We start from the raw sequence: 23,343 nt of genomic DNA, 5'->3' as shown, positions 1-23,343 counted from the left end.
ATATTTTAAAAGCTGTCCATTGGGAACTCGAGATGGGCTTAGCAGAGGGGAAGACGGGTCACATGACGCATCCCAGCCGCCTGCCTGCTTTCTCCTGTGGAGTCTGGAACTGGTTTTGGGTAAACCGCAGCAGTTGGAACAGCTTTTCGATTTGTTCCCCTTTCACCGTTTGTCCCCACTTACACACACACACACACACACACACACAGCAGCAGCAGCAGCAGCAGCAGCAACAGCAGTACTATGAGCACACCCCTCGATTTTCCAAGGATAAATCTCAAATTTGCCTTTGAGCAGCCTTTGTTCCGAGTGCCTCTAATTGCCGGGCGCCTGGATAAACTGTCAGTGCTGTGCGATTTCTTAGGCAGCCATCTTGGCCTTCCTCTAATAGGCCATTAGTCTCGCTTGCAATTCTAGCACATTTTTGGCCCAACTACACAGAGGCGCCGAGATAGCATGCAGCTGACGGCATTCACGATCCCAGAAAATGCCACTGTGCCCGCCGCCAACTGTGGAAGAAAAAAAACAGGGGGGAAAAGTCAAACAGCCTTCATGGTTCTTATGTTTTAGGCATTAGAGAGTAGGGGCTTTCTTGTGGCTAATTGATGGTGAGGCTAATCGTTCTCTCGGTTTTCATTCAAATATAACTGGCCCCTATCATTCCACCCCTCACCCAGTGTCACAGCATTCTCATGGCTACTAAGGAAAAGAGTGCACAAAAAAAAAAAAAGAAAGAAAAAAAAATGCAAGGACTAAAATCTTGGAAATAAGCAGTCATAAAAATGGACAGAAATCCATGTACACATAAAAGGATTTGGAACTCGAGCTTACTCCCACAGAACTGTCCAATATGCTTTTGCAATCCTTCAAATTGAGAAACAGCTATTATGAAATTCACATATTTCTCCTTCTTCACTGCTTTTGGATAAATAAAAAAAAAGGCAAACTGTGGACATTTATGGACATGCATGGACATTTTTTGGCTGCTGATATATAAGAAGTCTTGTTGAAATGTTGCTTAGATGTAAAATAGAAATAGAACGCTGAAATGTTCTAAATGTTGCTATGTTCCTGAAGGTCAAACCTGTCTATATATCCAAAGACCTTTTTAAAATCTACCTTCTTGGTTTATATCCTGTTCATATTACCTCTTGTCAAGTATTTGCAGTTTGTCGGGATTAATTATTGTAAATGTTTTGCTGAAAAAGAGAAGTGACAAAAAGAGAAATGTTTTATTTAAATTTTTTAAATGTAATGCATTTGTTTGCTCTTGTAGTGTCTAAGAGGATTTCCTGATTTTGCTTATAAAAAATAAAATAAAATAAAATAAAATAAAATAATTAATTTAATTAATTAATTAATTAAAACCGTTCGTTACAAATTACATAACCGTATTAAATGTTTTGACATTGAAATTATTACACGAAACTGATATATTCATGTTGTGCAGGCGTACAACATAAAGGTTAACATATGAAGACTTCCACAGTGCTTGGTTTCTACCACACATTAAAAAGCAGCATTATGCAGCATGATACTCACTGTAGTCAACACTGACAGGGTGCTCCAGAGTGCTCGTTCTGAAGGATTAGCGTAATTAAAGCAAGACCAGTTCCATAGAGAACCTAACAGAGACCCAACAGTCTTTCTCACCCATTCCTGTGAGTCAATCTATTTGTTTAAAATGAGGAAGTTTGGCTTTATATCTCGTTTCATTTCAAGGTCAACACAACATTAGTTTATTCAATGATCTCAAAAAAAAAAATAAACACTTTTTCTTTCCTTAAAATCTGATATTCTGCCCAGGGCCTCTTGACTTCACCTCATTACATGGCTTATCTCCATCGTGCATTTACAAATACTTTACGCTGACTCCCAGCCCAAATGTCAACAGAGCCCCATTCATGAGGCGTAATGGCTACACCCAGGCCTCTGGTGTCTGAACGTTCAGTCTCTTAGGCCAGGCCAACAAAACAACAGCTACAAACTGAAGTTTACTCTCAGGACTCCACGAAAAAGCCACAATTTAAAACTGAGACAAGCTTCCAATTGTGCAAACAACAGAGCTTCTTTGTGCAAGAACAATTCCGGCAACATCACCATTGCCCTTCTGAGTTGAATTAGCATGTGTGATATAGAATTTCTTTTTGGACTCATCTGTCAGAATGTCTTAGGTCTCCTTTCAGCCACAGTCGTGATGACATTGTGGTAGCTTTGAGTCGATTATTGCTCATAATCTGTAATGTAGCAGTGAAAGAGGGAAAGGTTGCTTTTGAATACACTCTTTGTGGCATGAGAAACCATGTTTAAGGGCATGAGGAAACTAGAGGAAAATATCTCTGGGGAAAATATGGATAAATCAGATTGGCTGGACGGTATTTTCAATCGGTTGCCATGGTAATGTTAGTTTCTTTGGCAGATATTAGCCCTCACATTCCATAACAGACTTGACTCCGCTGCTGGTAAGTATGATTGCCTGTTTAGTTTGGCACCTGTGTGGAATCTTCTACGTTTTTCCTCTGATGAATAATCAGTGTACACACATTAGCTCTCTCTATTTCTCTCTCACTCCATTTCCCAGTGCTGGCAACTCTGAGATTTCGGTGTAAATTAGGTTCTGTGGGATTCTCACATGAATATGGTTGCTTGGCACCACAACATCCTTTCCCGAAACCCTAAATTTTTCAGTCGCACAAGTGACTCTGTGTGTGTGTGTGTGTGTGTGTGTGTGCCTGCAAGGTGCAGTGTAGGTACGGTACAGCTAACCACACACCACATTGGCTTGGGTGATCCAAATGTGGTTAGAGGCTCGCTTGCTCTAATCTGGAACCTGCCATAAATCTGGGGTCCAAAAGATAATATCATCTACAGATCGTTTATAGTTTATTAACACTTTAAAGGAAACCCTTGCCATGAAACACGTGATTTTTTTTTCTTCTGTTGAATGATTTGTAATGTGTTTAGCCATTCTGGTAATAATTTCTTTTTTGTTGCTGTATTCTCGCTATTCTTGGGAGAAGTTAACAGCAGATGACGCATTGCAGGACATGCTAGCTCAGTTACAATGGTGTGTAATAGAGGAAAAAAAATTCAGTGATCTCAGACTTATGTCATAATCATTAGGTTTGCTGTTAGGTCCAAAAACAAAAAGCACAAAAGATCTTCTTTTTTCACTTTTCTTTTTTCAGCCCATGATTTTCCAACAATGATCAATGTCACATTAATGAGAAATCCACAAGTAGTGTCCAGATCTAGAAACAGTGAAGAAACATTGGATTCAAAACCTCAGTGGTGTTGGCAGTATTAGCATGAAAGTTAAAGCTTTGGAAGCTGATCTGTTTGACCAGAGTGGACAGATGAGGAGGTGAAAGATCTGGACAGACTACAGCAATGTGCATCACTCTGTTTAGGTAGATATGAAGCAAGAGATATTCCCACTGCTGGCACCACTATCAGCCCAGAAGCTGAACAGTATTATGGGTAATGTTAACAAGTGAATACAGCTGAAAGAAGAGACCATGAAATACGCGCCATGAAAAAAAAACAATTCAGAAATGTATTTTTGGTTAAAGATTAATATGCGATTTGTTTAGGGTTGATTTTTGCTGTAACAATAGATCTTTGTTGTTTGAAGCAAGGCTTTGAAAATTGTTAGAGAAGAAACATTCTTTCTGTATTGTGGCAAAAACAGAATACGAATGAACTTGTTGTTACAGGTCACTACTGACAGACTGTGATTTATGCTGCATCCATGAGTGGACCAGACAACACGGCTCCTGCTCAGCTGGAATGAAAACCTGCCGCAACTTAAATATATACATGCATATATATATATATATATATATATATATACATATATATATATATATATATATATATATATATATATATATATATATATACATATATATTTTATTTTTTTATTTTTTTAGTTTCTTTAAATAATATTTTATATTTAATTAAATTTATTTATTTATTTATTTATTTATTTATTTATTTTACTAAATAAAATGAAGAGGCCATGTAAACATTTTTTTGCAACTACCAAAATATTTAAAAACTTTTAATCATAGTCATATCAGAGTTTTCACAGGATGTGATGGTGATCATAGGCACATATTGGGTCATCTCATATACACTATATTGCCAAAAGTATTCGCTCACCTGCCTTGACTCGCATATGAACTTAAGTGACATCGCATTCCTAATCCATAGGGTTCAATATGACGTCGGTCCACCCTTTGCAGCTATAACAGCTTCAACTCTTCTGGGAAGGCTGTCCACAAGGTTTAGGAGTGTGTTTATGGGAATTTTTGACCATTCTTCCAGAAGCGCATTTGTGAGGTCACACACTGATGTTGGACGAGAAGGCCTGGCTCTCAGTCTCCACTCTAATTCATCCCAAAGGTGTTCTATCGGGTTGAGGTCAGGACTCTGTGCAGGCCAGTCAAGTTCATCCACACCAGACTCTGTCATCCATGTCTTTATGGACCTTGCTTTGTGCACTGGTGCACAGTCATGTTGGAAGAGGAAGGGGCCAGCTCCAAACTGTTCCCACAAAGTTGGGAGCATGGAATTGTCCAAAATGTCTTGGTATGCTGAAGCATTCAGAGTTCCTTTCACTGGAACTAAGGGGCCAAGCCCAGCTCCTGAAAAACAACCCCACACCATAATCCCCCCTCCACCAAACTTTACACTTGGCACAATGCAGTCAGACAAGTACCGTTCTCCTGGCAACCGCCAAACCCAGACTCGTCCATCAGATTGCCAGATGGAGAAGCGCGATTCGTCACTCCAGAGAACGCGTCTCCACTGCTCTAGAGTCCAGTGGCGGCGTGCTTTACACCACTGCATCTGACGCTTTGCATTGCACTTGGTGATGTATGGCTTGGATGCAGCTGCTTGGCCATGGAAACCCATTCCATGAAGCTCTCTGCGCCCTGTTCTTGAGCTAATCTGAAGTTTGGAGGTCTGTAGCGATTGACTCTGCAGAAAGTTGCCGACCTCTTCGCACTATGCGCCTCAGCATCCGCTGGCCCCTCTCCGTCAGTTTACGTGGCCTACCACTTCGTGGCTGAGTTGCTGTCGTTCCCAAACACTTCCACGTTCTTATAATACAGCTGACAGTTGACTGTGGAATATTTAGGAGCGAGGAAATTTCACGACTGGATTTGTTGCACAGGTGGCATCCTATCACAGTTCCACGCTGGAATTCACTGAGCTCCTGAGAGCGACCCATTCTTTCACAAATGTTTGTAAAAACAGTCTGCATGCCTAGGTGCTTGATTTTATACACCTGTGGCCATGGAAGTGATTGGAACACCTGATTCTGATTATTTGGATGGGTGAGTGAATACTTTTGGCAATATAGTGTATGTAGTTGGCTGGGAAATTTTGGTTATTTATAAATTCTGGTGACCAAAAAACTCAAGAGCTTAATTTTAATAAAACATAAATATATTTCACCAAACCAATTTGGAATTTTTTTTTTCTGCTTCCTTTTAAATCTGAGTCCAGTCTTTCTGTTCGATCAAACGAAGATATAGGTACATAGAAGATAATTTCACCTTCTTTAACACTGATACACAAATACAATGACATGTACAATTACACGTCTTATAGAGGAAGCACTTTGACAACAGGTAGGGATTAGTTAAGACTAACATTGTGAGAAAACTAAAAAGAGGGAAACCACAAAATCATTAAGACATCACTGGAAATAGAGAGCAACGTCCTGTGTGTGTGTGTGTGTGTGTGTATGATGTTTCATGCCTGCAGGCACATGGTGGAAAGGTCAGAGGAGGAGGGGAAAACAAAGCCCCCATCCACAGAAGTACCTGACAGCAACACATGCAGGCATCTCTTTGACATCTGCGTTAGCTGTTGCATGGGGCCTGCATCTACAGGCTTCTCCGTCTCTCCTTCTCTCTTTTCTGCTTTCCCTCCAAAGCCGACAGGAAGCTCGAAATGGCCGGAGAACATGCCGAGTCGAAGTGGCTAATGCTCCAGGAACAAATCTCAAATCCCGACCGTACCATCATGCAGATGGTTGGCTTCAAAATGACCAAGACGACCAAGGGAGGTTTAAGCAACTTACCAGGCAGTGAATTCACCTAGCCAAAGTTTGTGCTGTAAACTGCTTCCATATTGTCTAGACAACGCTATCACATCTATGATAATAGCCAACACGCATACACACACACAAACATACACAACTATAATGGCCACTTACGAACAAGTTTGCACAGGTCATGCCACGTTGCTAGGCAACCAGCACGCGACTTTGTTTGATTAGGCTCTGACACGGAAAGACATTGCATGGGAGAGGGGGGGACCGAGCGCTCGAGCTAAACAATGAGTGAGAGAGAAGAAAGAGCACTGTGCATGTCATTTTCTTAGCCGCACTAATGTGTCAAGTGCAGGAAAAATATCGTCAGAGTGTGACTGTGAGGAAGGAAAAAATGAGGCATGAGAAAGAAAAAAAATGCAGTTAAGAGGCTCTGGAAGCATTTTCAGCGCTCTTTTAAGGACCGGCCAAAGTTAGCCTCTAGTCCTGATCTGCGGTCGTTTGCTCTCTATAACTCTTAACACTCAGGGGGGAAAGTTCTGCAGTTTAGGGCATAAAGTAATGAGACCTTTGAAGGCCCGCTATAGTGGTACATCACAGGTGATGGAACACAAAGCTGAGCTGATATAAGCCTAAGGGAGAACAGCTGTCCAAGCCAAACTGTGTCAAAAACCACAGTTTTGATTATTTTAAGATGGGGCCTCTTTGAAATCCATCACCTGGAACATCTTATTGTGAACAACTTATTTATCTTGGGTTCCATAAGACTCTATTAGGCTTTAGAGGCAGACGTCTGTGAAATTTCGTTAATGCTTTTCTCCTCACATCCAGGAAACTATTGTCCACACAGTAAGGATGTCATCATTTAAATACACCTATTGGAATATGGTACATATGAGTATCAGCTTTATTAAGTATAAATGATGGGCATTACCTTACATTGAAAATATATTCCATACACATTATATATATATATATATATATATATATATATATATATATATATATCAAGCTCTTTAGAAAAATGTTTCAATGAAGGCAGATCTTTTACAGTAATTTGTTTACTCATGACTCTTTTTATTTGTTGGTTTGGTTGTTTGTTTGTTTGTTTGATTCTCTTATCTTCTTTTCCTCTCTGCTCCACTTCTGGTCTATGAAGTCCCTCAAGATTTAAGAGCTGAAATAAGTTAAAATCTGAGGTACAGCGCCCTCTTGTGTTCATGAAGAATAGCATGAATTTAATCAGCAGTCTGACTGGAAGTCTTTTACCTTGTCGGGAAGAACAGCAAGAGTTTATTATATGCTTCACAAATGAGCAGATATTAATACTTTCTCAATAGTTTTATAATAATAAATGAATATAAGCAATGATGCATAATAATAAGCCATAAATTATGGCACAGGTATACATTAACAGTGTCTGGGACATATAAGAATAGATATTAAAAATAGTGATAGTTAAGCATTATCGTCTTGTTATATCATTCTTTTAATAAACATAATGAGTTAGGGTATTAATAATTATTAACACATACTGTATATTTATAAACTATTCATTTATAATGTCAATAAATTTAACTAAAACAAAAGTCTACTCGCATTTCTGATCTCTTTATGTCTATTAATTCATTACCCTTAAAATCATTTGGGTGAATTTGAGATGGAACAGAGGCAAAAAATAATAGATATGGTTTATTGAAGAATTAACACTGATAATAAATGCATGTCCTTGTACATATAAACAAAAGAAGCTTGGTTTAACAGGAGAAATATGATTTATACCAATGAAAATGTGTGAAAATGTTTATCTGCTTAAAGCCATTTGTCTGTTCAGGACTCTACTTTATTATCAAGGATCGAACTGTTGCTAAGCTAATTAATGCAAATTTCAGCTCACCAGTCTTATCGCCCAAACCTAGACAATTATTAACCATGTTTTAGATATTTGACCTCAGATATGTATCTTCGTTTCATGTTCTTTCACACAGGAAACATCTCAAATGCCATTTTTGGCATGTCTAAGACAGAGCCCAAAATATTTTTTTTGATATTCATTAGCTATATAAGGGTAGTCAGCTATTTGGTTTCAATGTCTGTTAGTGTTCACAAATTATAGCATCTTGCTGCAGTGTTACATCACATTCCCATGCTTAATATTTCCAAACATAGGGAATTTCTAAACCTCCAGAAATAGTGGTTCAGGTTTGCTCTGGTGAGCACCCAATTAAAAAAAAGATATTAAGATATTAGTGAGTATAAAATCTCCTGCTTTCTGTTAAAGTACTATCCTTTCAGTAATGGTGATGTAAAAGTTATATGTACATACAGTATTTGTCCTGTTAGCTATGTGCTGATGGTTTTTTTTTGGTTTATTTGTTATTAAAATAATATATAAACATCCAAAATTATATTTTAATAATATATTAAAATATAAAAATAATATTAAAAATAAAAAAAATAATATTAATATTAAAAAATGTATTAGGAAGTATAAAATCTGCTTTAAAATTTTTTTGTTATTTTTTAAATTATTTTTTAAATAAAAAAAAATGTATTAGCTCCTACTTTCTGTTAGAGTAACAGCACTGACCTCTCAGTAGTGGTGTTTGTTTGTTTGTTTATTTGTTTTTGCTTTCTTTTCTGACGTGTTACTTTAATATAATTCTTTTCTTTTCCATTTGCTCATTTCTCACATGCAGGCTTTGTCATTTAAATAGTTCCCTTTCACGCATGATCACATATTGTTCACATAGTTTTAAAATTCCACAGAGGATTGAAGAGCAACTCGAAGTTGCCGTTGGAACCTGCTCTTGTTCATGCTAAGTGACATAGTAAATATTAGACATTCTAACACCGTTTCCTTTATATGACTCCAAATGTTCAGCACAATATCATGTGTATGACTGCCATGAAAACAGCATTGAGCAAGGCTCTAAACTCTAACCTGCTTAGCTACATGCGTGGAATGGATGCTGTCTTACTTTGTAGGTCACATCAGATCAAAGCATGTGTCAAATAAATGCATGCAAATGTGAAACTAAATGAAGACGCATGTGACTCATACAGTCCTGGTGTGTGACATATGTGGTAAATGTTCACACATGCATTTTTAAGCATACAGCTGTTTGTGTCTGCTCCCTTGCGTGATTAACGACCCTTTCTTTCCCAGTTCAGCTTTTTTTCAGGCAATTACTGTAAAGTTTTTCCAGAGGCTTTGCTCCATGTTTTGGCAGCCTAAGAGTGTACTGTAGGCCCACAGGAGACCTCATTTAGAGCTGTAATGGAGGTGTACTTAAAGGCCATTACTGCGATCGGTGCATAGGTTGATGAGGAGCACTGGGGCCTCGCACACAATAAGAGGCCACCTGCCCGTATGTGTGCACGTGGGAGATGGATGGAGGGGTTCGAGGAGAAGAGAGAGCACAGCCCCAAGGCCTGCAAACACACCCTGTCAGAGAGATATGCTCAGACATGATCAACTTCAAATATAGAAGCGTTAGATTACATTTGGTTTGGAGTGTTATGGAATCAGTATGATCTTTATGCATCAGTGTCTCAGGACTTAATAAGAAGTCAGCAGTGGTTGTCCGTGATACCCATGGCAGGAATAGGAAAAGTTACAGACAGCAGAAAGTTCTACCAGAGGGTCAGGGGTGAAAACGGGAAAGGAGAACATATCAGTTGTGGATTATTGTAGGATTTTGGTAAAACATTCTGTAAAATTTTATGTAATGTTATGCTGTGAGATTTTACACATCTTATATGCTGTATAATTGATAAGAAAGGACAGGATAGATTATGGCTTGTTAACCAGATGAAATTGAAGACAGTTCATAACAAGCAACCGAATGTGTAATACATGTATGAGTGTAGATTACTGAAATGCTGATGATATTAAAACCTAAATATTAAATATGTTTTATATATACTATAAACTCCACCTACTATTCATGTCTGCATTCCAAGTCATTTGGATTCATTACATTACAGTTCTGGCATTTAGCAGCCTAAGAGTGTACTGTAGGCCCACAGGAGACCTCATTTAGAGCTTATCCAGAGCAACTTACGATTTATTTCATTTTATACAACCGAGCAATTGAGGGTTAAGGGCCTTGCTCAGGGGCCCAGCAGTGGCAGCTTGACAACCTTCTGATCAGTAGTCCAACACCTTAACCACTAAGCTACTACATCCTAGTGTTTGCTAAGTTACATTAACTTACATTATATTAAACCAATGTCATTTCCTTTCATTTATTTCCATGATGATTTTCTGAGAATGTCTATGCAACCGGATAGAGAAAAGTATTAAGCAAATTAAACATGATGCACTATACAAAGTGAGGTTCTTTGTTATTGGTAAAGCATAACGATAATTGCTAAATAGAATGTTCAGAATTAATGATAACAATGTGTACAGTGTTTTATGTCATGATATGTGTTAATTGTAAATATGGCTTTTATAAAAAGTGTTTCCAAGAATTTCTTTTCAGAATTAAAGTTAATGTTAGGGTTATCGAAGTGTGTGTGTGTGTGTGTGTGTGTGTGTGTGAAATTACACAAAATGACAAGTGCCTTCAGGAGGTCACGAAGGATCAGGATCATGATGTAATAAATGCTAACCGACTGCAGGAATTATAGAGCAGCTGTGGGGCTGTGATTAAGCAAGACAAGACAAGGCAGGGGGTCTCATGGGAACTGAGGTACCTTATGATGTGTCTGAAGCAGAGGATGGAGTTGGCATCACAATAAAAAGGCGAATCTCACGCGACAGATCATCTGTTCTCACACGTTGTGGGAGGTTTATTAAACACAGTGCAAAACAAATACAAAACAGAGTTGCGAGGGAAAAGAGATGAGAAGATGGAAACAAGAGATGAGGACAAGATTAGGAACTAGCAATTGGAGTAATTAGCTACAGTATTGAAATGCTCATAAACTAGAGTTTATTGAATCAATAATTAGGAATAAACAGAGCATGTGGAAATGCACTGGGAACTAAAGTCTTCTAACGAGTCCTTGATTAATGCAGGTATTATTACTCCAGGGAGATAGAGTAAGGACAGGGTTGTTGTTGAGGCATGCTGGGACATGGAGGTCATTATGCACCATAGGAAGAAATTTTCATACTGATAGGCTCATAGCCATTTTGCTAAATTTGCTTTGAGTCAAAAGTTCAAACAGATGACAGGATAGCATTACAGGAGTTGGGTGATTATCAGCATATCAGTGAAAAAGCAACACTCAAAACGATTCGTATCGTGATTGGGATATTTTAGGAATAGATGTCTATTTGGAGTTTGGCAAAAAGACAATGTTGTGGATCCAGAAATCATTTGGAAAAGATTCTGTGATCTGAGATTAGATGAAAACTGCATGTGCTACATGTGGCGGAAGAGCTCCATCCTCACTGTGTTTAGTGTTCTCCTTGATTGTTACTTGGTTGTAACAAAAGCCCTCCCTACTCATTCACTGCTTATTACTAGACGACAGCTGACGTAATGCACAAAAATGCAGACTCCAGAATCAAATTTGTTTTAAACATATCTCTGTTAATGCATATGAATGCATTGTAAATATTTAAATATGTAAAAAGTCAACAGATGACCTAAAGTTGATGAAAAGATTATGAATATATAAAGATTATTTGTGGAAATGGATTAAAGTGGATATGTATTGGAAGTATATTGTAGTATTAAAATACTTATTTCCCTCATTATAGCAGAAGACAGTTAAGACCATATCCCTAGTAGTGGCTTCCTGGAAGTAATCCTGGAACAGACCCCAACCTTTGAGGCACAGCACAGAACTTTAAGTGCTGAATGACCACTTCCTTGATATTTGATTACTTACAGAAGGTTTACATACATAATTATCGGATTAATTTAGCCTTCAGGGGATCCTTTTTATGTTATCATGACTGTACACAGACATCGGAGTGTCAGGAAGCCTATAACCTACTAATGTCTGACTTTGTTATAAGAAAAAGTCATTAGTCCCACTGCTTTAACCCACATGAGTCATGGTCTCGTGTTGCTTTTTTAGAGTCTTGAAAAGAAGGGGGAAAAAAATCCCACACCCAGTGAAAATTACACACTGGCCTTTTTGGAGAAGCAGAACTCGTTACATAAATATGCAAACAAACAAAGCCAAAGCATAGCTAAGGTCGCCAAATTGCTATGTGTGCAACCATCAAATTACAAGGTAACATCATAGTTTATACAGCAATAAAAGCAATAATTATGTATTGTGGCTTCATAAAAGCGTTGAATATCAAATTTAGGTCTTAAATGCCTGGCTGTTTAATTTGTTCCATCATATTGAGGGGAATTAGTGTTCTTCTACTGGCTTTGGCTCAATAATAAAATATCTATAATTTTCAGGGAAATGTTGAAAAGGCAAAATTGACTTTACAGGACTGTTCTTGACCTTTGCCTTGCCGCTTACAATTTCTCATTCAGTTGCTGGGTTTAATGGTCTTTTTTTATATGAGTATAAACAGTTTTGTCTCTGAAAATATAATGGTGCATAAGGCTCTGCCAAATGTCTTTTATGACATCCCTGCCACATACTGTATATAGATTTAAAGATTAAGCACTTCTCCCTGCATTGGAAGAATTACTAATGCTACCATAAGAAGCATAAAAAAGCTGACACAACTTCAATACATGTAAGTACCATTCCTTTTATTTGGTGGTATTTGGATTATAACTAAAGTAGTAGATCACAACAGGGATTAAATATGTTTTATTTATTTATTGTTAGGTCTACAGGGAATTAGTAATCTAATCTAATAGTAGAATCTGAAAACAGGGTAGAGGCAAACATATAATATAATAGCAAAGCATTTAGATACAAGAAAATATTTGTATTGCATTTAGAAAGGGAGATGCAAGCCATGCAATCCGGTGTCATTTGAATTTGTTCACTATTTTGTGAAAATGGATAAAGGAGCATCAGTGAAACAGATGGCTGATAAATGAAATGTAGAAGAATTATTAATTATTATGGCTTGATAGTTGTTAGTTTGTCTTCACTTGAAACAGAGATATCTTCTAGGTAGTAGTGTCTGGCCATGATACAGTACCTTTTGGGGAGTACAGTACCTTTTACTGAGTCAGATTCATATGATAATCATTCTGAATCAATTTCTAAAAGTATTCATATTGAATCCGATTCTTATGATTCTTATACTGAATCACATTCTTATGGTCTGCATACTGAATCAGATTCATATGATACACATACTGAATCAAGTTCAAATGGTCTACATACTGAATCATATTGTAATGGTCTACATACTGAATCACAAATGTATCATATACTGAAACAGAATCATATAATACTCATACTGAATCAGATTCATATGATACCCATACTGAATTATTTCTTATGGTTTATATACTGAATCACAATTGTATCATATACCTAATCAGATTAATATGATACTTATACTGAATCAAGTTCTAATGGTCTACATACTGAGTCACATTTATATGACACTCATACTGAATCAGATTCATATGGTCTACATAATGATTCATATTCTTATGGTTATGGCCATGCAAGATAAAAATAATAATATTAATAAAAACATTTACAGTAACTATACTGATAATTAAAACGTTATCCATCTTTCATTTAATCCTCTAATGTCACCTCACATGTTTTGAAATAATCCTTTTATACATCCTGCAGCATTGCTTTTTAAAGGAATAATGCAATGCATATGAATATGTTATGAATCCCCACTTTAATTGTTTTTGAAGTGTAATGTGTTTATGATTAAATTGTTTACAATGGAAAAAACCTTGCTTTTATTAATTCACTAGAATTCAGCAATCATAGTGTACATCATAGTGCAACTTTTTCTACTGGACCTCCACACCCTTGCTCAAGACTGGAAATGAAAGAAAGCTGAATTGACCTCCTGGAAGAGCTTTTTTAAGAATGCTCAGTTCTGGCTTGCACATGCTGGTTTGCTGTTTTATGTGAAGCAGCATGAGAAGACTTTATGGACTTCAGTAAAGCAGTGTCTGATCGCATTAGCCGAGACACTGGGTCAGGATACTGGAACCACTGAAGGAGGCAGAATGGATTTAATTGAATGGAGGAGAGGAGCTCAAGTGGTGTGTTCTGTGAACTGGGACTCAGGGTCAAGCTTCACCGAGCGCTTAAGTGCAAAAGTTAAATGTCTTTTGTCATATAACTATTACTACTGATGTTTAAAAAATTTGCAATTCCCTTTTTAAATATAAAATAAGTATTCCCTAATTCACTATAGTCTATAGCTGCCTCCACCCTCCTTCAGCTTACTATCATGATTGTACAGAGAATATTTTGCCTGTATTCTTCACAACATTCAGTATCTGATGAGTGTCATAACATAGTTAGTTTCTAGATGTCAAATCTGAAAGATTTGGGTTAAAAATTATGGATTTTACTTTAAATACAATTGAAAAAATGTATAAAGAAGTCTGGGGCTGATTTCTTTCTAGAGTGTGTCAGGTAAGGTAGAAAAAGATGTGTACCTAAATAGTTGATATACATGCATACAGTATATATGATAGATAGAGAGAGAGAGAGAGAGAGAGAGAGAGAGAGAGAGTATGAGACACATGGATATAGCATACATATATATATATATATATATATATATATATGCAGTGTATGGACTTAATACAGCTGATGATGTACATGTAACTGCAAGTCCATTGCAGCCTTGTGACAGCTTGATGATCCTGCCATTAGAATGATTTATATATATAAAATGAAAAGCCATTACATTTTATCCTATTTTATCTTATTTTGTCTTTACTTTATTTTATTTTATTTTATTTTTTTATTTATTTATTTTAATTTGCCTTTCTGCCTTGTCTTTTATGCGTGCTTCTGAAACCCTCTAATTTCCCCTTGGGATCAATAAAGTCTTATCTCATCTTGTGTTGTACAATGAACATCAGTATAAGAAAATATTTTCATGCTGTATCCGTAGTTTTACCACACACCTCGAAGAATAGAAGAACACCCATTCTCCTGTTTTAACAAGTACTGCCAGAGGCATACACACTCTCCTGTATGTGTGTGGATGTGTGAGGTGGGTGTAATGAAGGGGGTGCATACTGTCGTGACAAGAACTGAAGGGCTTTAACCCTGATTCATCCCTGCTGGGTAGCACCACTCATCCGAGCAAATCTGCTGGAAAAGAAGCATTCAGGATCTATGTGGGCCTCGTTCATACTGGAGGCCACTTCACTCAAAAAACACCTCTAATTTCCTCAATTTCCTTTTACTTCACTGCTTATGAAAGTGAAATGAGTGCACCTGTTATCTTTGGGTGCTTTTATTTTTAAAGATGATTTTGATTTGTAAAGGATTTGACATACTAAAGACATCAGCAGATATGAGATTGCATTCTTGTCTTGAAACATTTATTCTGACAGGCTGTGCTCTTTCATTTATCAGATATAAATATTAGATTAAAGAAAATCCCAAACCTTCTGCCATTTATTTAATTTATCCATCCATCTTTCATCATTCATTCATCCACCTTGTTTGGTGGTTACAGAACTATAACATTATTTATTAAACATATGTTTATCAAGAATTATAATTTAATACAAAACCACCTCTTAAGTCTATGGGTTATTAAACGCATGGCTTATGAATTATTATATCATTATAAAATGCCGATTTTAGGTTAATCACATTTTCATAAATATGGAAAGATTTATAATCAACGCATACTCATTTTGTGGTTAATTTATCATTGAACAGTTCCAAAAGAAATAAACCTGTCATGATTTGTTCATATTTGAGAACTTTTCCCAGGTTTTGGCTGACTGAACCCCTGGCTTTCCTCTCATGTTTTCTTTCCTGGCCCATGACCCATAATAAAGAAAGAAATGGAAACTGAGTGGTACTATAGTGAGACTTTAACTTCCTAAATACCACAAAAATATTTGCTTTTATGCATTTCGAATGTATAAAGAGCTTATATCTGCTCAACTGTATTGACAGATGGCACACCATCACCAGCTTCATCATTCGTGTCCCACTATCATGACATCCTGCTTATTATTATTATTATTATTCCTAAGCTGTCAGACATAGTTTTTCAGTGCCCTTGTTTTTGCTTCTTTGTCCTAGTTTCCTAGTCCTCCATGTCTTTTGAAACTATAAGACATTTATTTGGTTTAATTATATAAAGACATCATGGCTGTTATGTGCCAAAATGCAGTTTTGTTCATAAATTGTAAATAATGGTTTAAATTACTATTAAATGACTATCAACAGAAAAGACTAAGACATGCATGTAATTGATTTCATTTCAGATGAATTTCCCAAACATTATGAAAGCCATCATGGACAATTAGAGAAATCTGGGCACCACAGCAACATGAACAAGAACAGGACGTCCCTCCAGATCTGACATAAGGACAAGATGAAACTTACCAGGGACCAAAGAGGCTGCCAGGAGAAACTATAGCTACATTAAAGGAGCTGCAGGAATTTCTGGCAAATACTTGTTACTCCCTGCATGTGACAACATTCTCTCATATTTTTCACACATGGGCTAGGGTGGTTAGACAGATGCTCTTTCTCACGAAAAAAAAATATTCAAGCCTATCTAAATCATCCCAAACCAAGGTTTTATGAGACCAGGGTACAATATTTTGGGCATAATTCTAACGATAATAAGACAGTGTGTAACCCAAAGCATGTGGGTGGCAGCATCATGCTATGGAACGGTTTCACTTCAGATGGAACTGGGGATATGGACAAAATAAATAGAATCATGGACAGATGCAAACCCCAAACATTTTCAAATCAAAACCTGCAGGCCTCTGTTAGACAGCTAAATGAAGAGAAATGTTACCATCCTGCATGGTAACAATCCAAATCATGAATCCATATGAACAAAGGACCGGCTTCAGAAGAAGAATGTCAAAGTTTTGAAATGGCCCAGTCAGAATCCTATCAAAAACCTGTGGAATGACTTAATGAGGGCTGTGGTCAGGCGATCCACTTGCTATGAGACAGATCTGGAGCATTGTTACATAGATAGATGGTATAAAATTAACAAATCAAGATGCACTAAGTTGGTAGACTCTTACCTAAAAACACTGAGTGCTACATTACAAAAGAAATGTGCTTTAATAAGTATTTGTTTATGGGGGTGAACACTTATGCAAACAGCTTAGTAAAATTGTTTTTCTTTTTTTTTTTTTTACCCCTAAAACATTAGCACATTCCTGAAACTGTTATAGGGAAATGAAGTGATTGATTCATCTTGGAGAAATTTTCATCACAAAAGAGCTGAATAAAGTAATTTGCCAAAACGATCATACATAAAGATGTAAGTGTGTGTGTGTGTTGTGTCATTATGTGTTATGTACACACCTACCTTTATGTGAGTGCCCATACAATTGTGCATGTGTGTGTGTGTGTGTGTGTAGCCATGGATATGACCAGCTGTGAAAACACCAGTGATTAATGATCACACCTGTGGAGAGTTAATGGGCTGAAGGATGGTGAAGCACTTCAGTCTCTCAGACGTCTCTCAGCCTGCACTTGATCTTGTTGTTTTAACTCTGAGTGTCTTGCAGAGTTGCAGAGGCCTGGAACTGTGGGCCAAGGGTGGCTATCCATCTGCAGTCGAGACAAGACTAACACAAACTTACCGTATGGTACTGTTATGTTATCTTACTGTTATGTTTGAAAACCTCTCCCAAAAGCACCTGTTCTGCATATGTGTTGTCATTTGAAAAATCTTGTAATAAATACTCAGTGAAAGTAGACTTTATTCAGACGTTTCTTAAAATCCTGTTCCAAGATCAACCAGGAGTTATAATTTAGACAGGAATGGTTGAGGTAAATATCATACATATTTTATAATACATCCTCAAACACATGGGCAGACACAGGGGTTAACTTTAGAAACTATGAACCTAAGAAAACTATAAAAAACCCTGAATCTTTGCAACAACCCTGTTAGAATCTATATACAGCCGAGTGAGCTCTAACAAGATCAATAACAAGAAACAGATCATAATTACAGCTGGAAAAGACAGAGGTGCTCAGGCATTGGAGAAATAAGGAAGTAAACAAACAAAGAAGGAACCAGGATAATACAACCCATTTTTACATAAGGAACTTGCTAAGCTAATCAGCAACGTATGCTGTCTTCTCTGTTTTTCGATTTACGGTTCATTTCTATTGGAGTTCAGTGATGCATGATAGGACATGTTACTGCAACAAGGGTATATTTTCTCTAAGACTTCTCTCAGACATTAGACTAGCTTGAATTCTTCAAAACAGCATCCAGAACAGAACATTGTAAATATATCATGTGAGCTGGGACACATCTACTGTCCTCAAACAGATAAATGAAGCATCACTAACAATGGTTTCTTCTCTTCTCTTCTCTTCTCTTCTCTTCTCTTCTCTTCTCTTCTCTTCTCTTCTCTTCTCTTCTCTTCTCTTCTCTTCTCTTCTCTGTGTAAGAGGTCTGTGTAAGAGGTCTGATACTGTGTAAGAGGTCTGTTCAGGTTTGAGGTACAGAGGCAAGAGGCAAAAGACAGCGAGAGAGAGAGAGAGAGAGAGACTAACAAAGAAAAACAGAAAGAGGAACTGTGTGTATGAGAGAGGACAGAACTGTGAAGAACTGTAATGCTCCGGATTAATTAAACAACAGAGTGGTGGAGACCACACACAGTCTCTCTCTCTCTCTCTCTCTTTCTCTCACCATCTTATCTTGTAGATCATCCAAGCAAAACTAACAAAGATAATGGAAGAAATGTCATGAGAAAAAAAAAACAGTGTTAGAAAAAGCTCTAAAATTCATCGCACATCCTCCAGAAAACTCAAGTGATTTGATATAAACTTTTAATTATACTGCTGTGTGAATGATTGATGTCCACGTAGATCCCATTACAGAAACTACAAACTCTCAAACAAAAGCCTTGTTTTCTTATCCCAGATTTCTAATTTCCAGTTATTCAAGTTATTTCCAGACTTCTCGTTGCAATGATGCAGTGCACTGAGCTCAGCTGATATTTTTGGCTCAAAAGCAGTTCTTTGCGAATTATTAAATGCAGAATGCTCTGTGTTACTGATCAGAAGGTCAGGGATTCAAGCCCCAGAACTGCCAAGCTGCCACTTTTGGGCTTTTGATCAAGGCCCTTAACCCTTTGTGTTCCAGGGGTGCTGTGTCATGGCTTCACCAGTTTCATACAAGCAGGTTTATGTAAAGAAAAGAATTTCACTGTGCTGTAATGGGACAGAATGTAGGCTACTTCTTCTTCTGCTTTGGTTTTCTTCTAAGATTTTCTACTTGTCTTGTCCCTGTTTGCAGAAAAAGTGTTCAGTTTACCTAAAAGAGTCAGCAGAAACGACAGTTTAGTAGTCTCTACTTGCTGGTTTCATATGCTAAAGTCAACTCCAGAAATATTGGCATTATACAGCAAAATAAATTGAATTGACGAATGGCTTTGATATCGCCCCAAAGAATCAAAGTTCCAGCATCATATTGTGTGTACAGACAGACAGAGAGAGAGAGAGAGAGAGAGAGAGACAGAGAGAGAGACAGAGGGCGGGGGGGTCTCATTTTTCATTCATGTTGCTCTCTGGATGGCTTTCTTTCATGCGAAGAGAATCAACAAAACTGGGCGAATTTTGAAACTCTAATCTATTCCCATTTGCTATAATTATGAAGACGGAGTTGTCTCTGAAATTCAGAATGCCCTTGCTCACCTTGTTCCTGAACCTTTCTTACATAACTCCTCCTCCACTGCACTCTTCTGGCTCAGAGTTGCAGCAAGAGATCAAATTCAAAACATCTCGTTCTCACAATCCACTACATTTCTACATACTCTGGTTCAAGATGACACACCTGCGTGTCTGTTCAGAGCTTCAGAGCACTTGGTATGCCCTTCTCTAAGATATAGACCTGCTCATAACTCAAGATCTAACTGCTTTAGTGTTCTGGTTCATCAGCAGCCATCCATCAGGAAGACTTTCTTGTGTCTTCTCTTTTATGCTGGTTAGCCTGCATTTTCATGCTCCGTTTCCTCATACATCTATAAAAATACCTGAAAATATCAAACCATATAAATTCATGCTCACTTTTGATGTTGCTACCTTCTGGACACACCGTGAAGACATTGAGGATAATTGTTGAGTGTGAAACTTTAAACCAAACACTACCCTACTGATCAGAGTAGTAACAAAAGTCTGATGACAGACACAATGTCAGGCTGCCTGGTGAATTTATGTCTTTCCCGTTTAATTAATAGGATTAAAATTCTCGCCTTGCCACACATCAACACTTGCATGGAGATGAGAGTGAAACACTGTCATTGAGCATCTGAATAAACCTGACTCCATGGCTGCTGGGACCAACAAATGTTGAGTCATGTTTCAGTCAACACATTCTATCATGTCAGCTTGTTTTATGTTCAGACTCATGCCTTTGTGTTGTTGGAGAAATTATAGCCCAAGTCAGAGATTCATATTTGTGGGAAATATATTAAGATGTGTTATCATCAAAGTTATTCATGCTAACATACACAGGTATTGACTGCTGATTGGGAATCCTATATATACATGTAACACAGATATTTTGATATTTTTAATATGTTGTGACTTTTTTATTATTATGTATTTAAAGGTTCTAGCTCTCATTCCCACTAAAAACATTATAATTTGATTAGATCGTAGTAATAACATTATAATAACATTATCACCATTGTATAATACTAAGGTCACAATAAGGGGAAGCTCACTAATCCAATTATAATGCAATACTTTTTTAATTAATACTTAATTTTCTGCCCTCCAACAGTACACAATTCTGTAATGTTTACACACACACACACACACAGAGAGAGAGAGACAGAGAGAGAGAGAGAGAGAGAGAGACAGACAGACAGACAGACAGACAGACAGATAGATAGATAGATAGATAGATAGATAGATAGATAGATAGATAGATAGATAGATAGCACAAATACACAAAGCGTTAAACACTGAGCCTCCACTGCCCTCTAGAGGCACCAACAACCACTCCTCCATACAAAACATCTCTGGACTGTCCTCTATATATTACTGTCCACGTATTTTCAGTAATTTGCATAATTGCAGTGTTTGAGTTCTTTCAGTAAATGATTCAGTCGACCAATATATATTATAAATTAAACATAAATATCTGTGTAAGTCATGGGATAAAAACACTTCAGAATCTATCTGAAGTGTTGCAGCAATCTGTACATATATTTCATCTGGAAGTGCTTTTGGAATAATTTATATTGATTAATTTGATTAATTTAGTAATCATTCTGTTAATTTTTTTGTTTGTTTGTTTTATGTTTAATTTTTTTTTTTAATTTTTAATTTATTTATTTTTTTAAAATCCAAACAGATGTTTATTTAAGGCCATTTAAGGTCGTTTATCATTTTATCTTTTTATTTTTAATATAATGATATTAATGTCATTTACAGAAATATAATTAAATTTATCGCATTTGGTATACCTTTGAAATTTCACAATTTTTTTCTGTTCCTTGCCTTTTGACGCGATCACCCAATTTCCAGAAAACCACATTGCTTGCAATACCCATATATTCTCCACTAGATGGAGCAAGTGTATTGCATGTTATAGCTCAGACTCTCACAAACGTGTCTGTTATGATTATGAAGGACAGTGATGATTTTAAAATAAGATCCATGCGACTAATAATAATAATAATAATAATAATAATAATAATCTGATTTACCTGCTATTTTACTGTAGTGGATTGTAAATAAAAATCACATAATTAGTTGAATGGAGTGCACGTGTGCAATTAAAGTGCCTCAACCTCTTCCTGGAAAGCCCTAGAGTTTGAGTAGAGGGCATATCTAAACAAATCATCATGTCCAAGTCAAATTATTTAAAAAGTAAGAATCAGGTTAAGTGACATAAATCCTAAACTTTGAACATCCAGATTAAAAATAAAAAGAATACTGCATGACCATGACTCTGTCTAGACAAGGCCATCCACCAAAAGTCAGTGACTCAGTAAGGATGGGATTAGTCAGAGAAACAACCAAGAGGTCAAGGTTAGCTCTGAAGGAGCTGTAGTGAGCCACATCTCAGATTGGATAAGCTGCTCACAGAGCAAACAAAACCTGGACAGTGGACACTCCACATAGCTGGAATTTATGGAAGAGTGGAAAGAAGAAAACTATTTTAAATTTGCAAATTTTCCATTGGTGTAAATTTCCCATTGGGGTGATTAAGTATCTATCTATCTATCTATCTATCTATCTATCTATCTATCTATCTATCTATCTGTCTGTCTGTCTGTCTGTCTGTCTGTCTATCTATCTATCTATCTATCTATCTATCTATCTATCTATCTATCTATCTATCTATCTATCTATCTATTGTAAAAAGTCAGGGGTATCCAATCTTATCCAGAAAGGGATAGGTGGATGCAAGTCTTCATTCCAACCATGCAGAAGCCACACCTCATAGTATTTTGAAAACCAGTGTCAACTGATTAAATGTGTGGCAGCAGGGGTGGAATACCTGCACCCACCCCAGCCCTTTGTGGATAAGATTGGACACCCCTGAGCTAAATCCTGATTGGGGGGAAGGGTAATCTTTTTGGGCACAAAACACTATGTTTGGGAAAAACCTAACACAATTCATACATGGTGATGGTAGCATCACATTTTGGGGATGTGTTTCATCAGCAGGGAAAACTGGTTGAGGGCAATCCTGGAAAAGAATGTGTTCCTCTGAGCAAGAGTACTGTATTTCAGTAGTGGTTCAAGGCTAATACCATTAATGTGTTAGAATGACTTAGTCAAAGCCCAGACCTCAATCTGTAGCACTTTGCAGTTCGACAGATGCCTCCATCAAATGTAACAGAGCTTGAGCATTTTTTGGCAAGATGAATGAGCAAAAATTTATAAGGCTCCATTTTTTGCAAAACTAATAGACAAATAGTCCAGTAGAGTACTCCACCAAGAACTACCTAGGAGGACAACAATTAAAATGCTTTTTTTTGTCTGTTAACACAATCTAAATACATTTTATATAATTATGGATAATTGAACAGCATGCAATAAATAACAATCACCCAATTCTTTCAATTGGTTAAGGCTTATATTGAATCAAAGGAGTGAAAAAATAAATGTGTGTGTGTGTGTGTGTGTGTGTGTGTGTGTGTGTGTGTGTGTGTGTGTGTGTGTGTGTGTGAAAATCTGAATCATAATCTCATTTCAGTTCC

Source organism: Hemibagrus wyckioides, linkage group LG22, assembly GCF_019097595.1.
Source record: "Hemibagrus wyckioides isolate EC202008001 linkage group LG22, SWU_Hwy_1.0, whole genome shotgun sequence".
NCBI classification, from domain to species: Eukaryota; Metazoa; Chordata; class Actinopteri; order Siluriformes; family Bagridae; genus Hemibagrus; species Hemibagrus wyckioides.
This window is presented reverse-complemented; position numbering follows the sequence as displayed.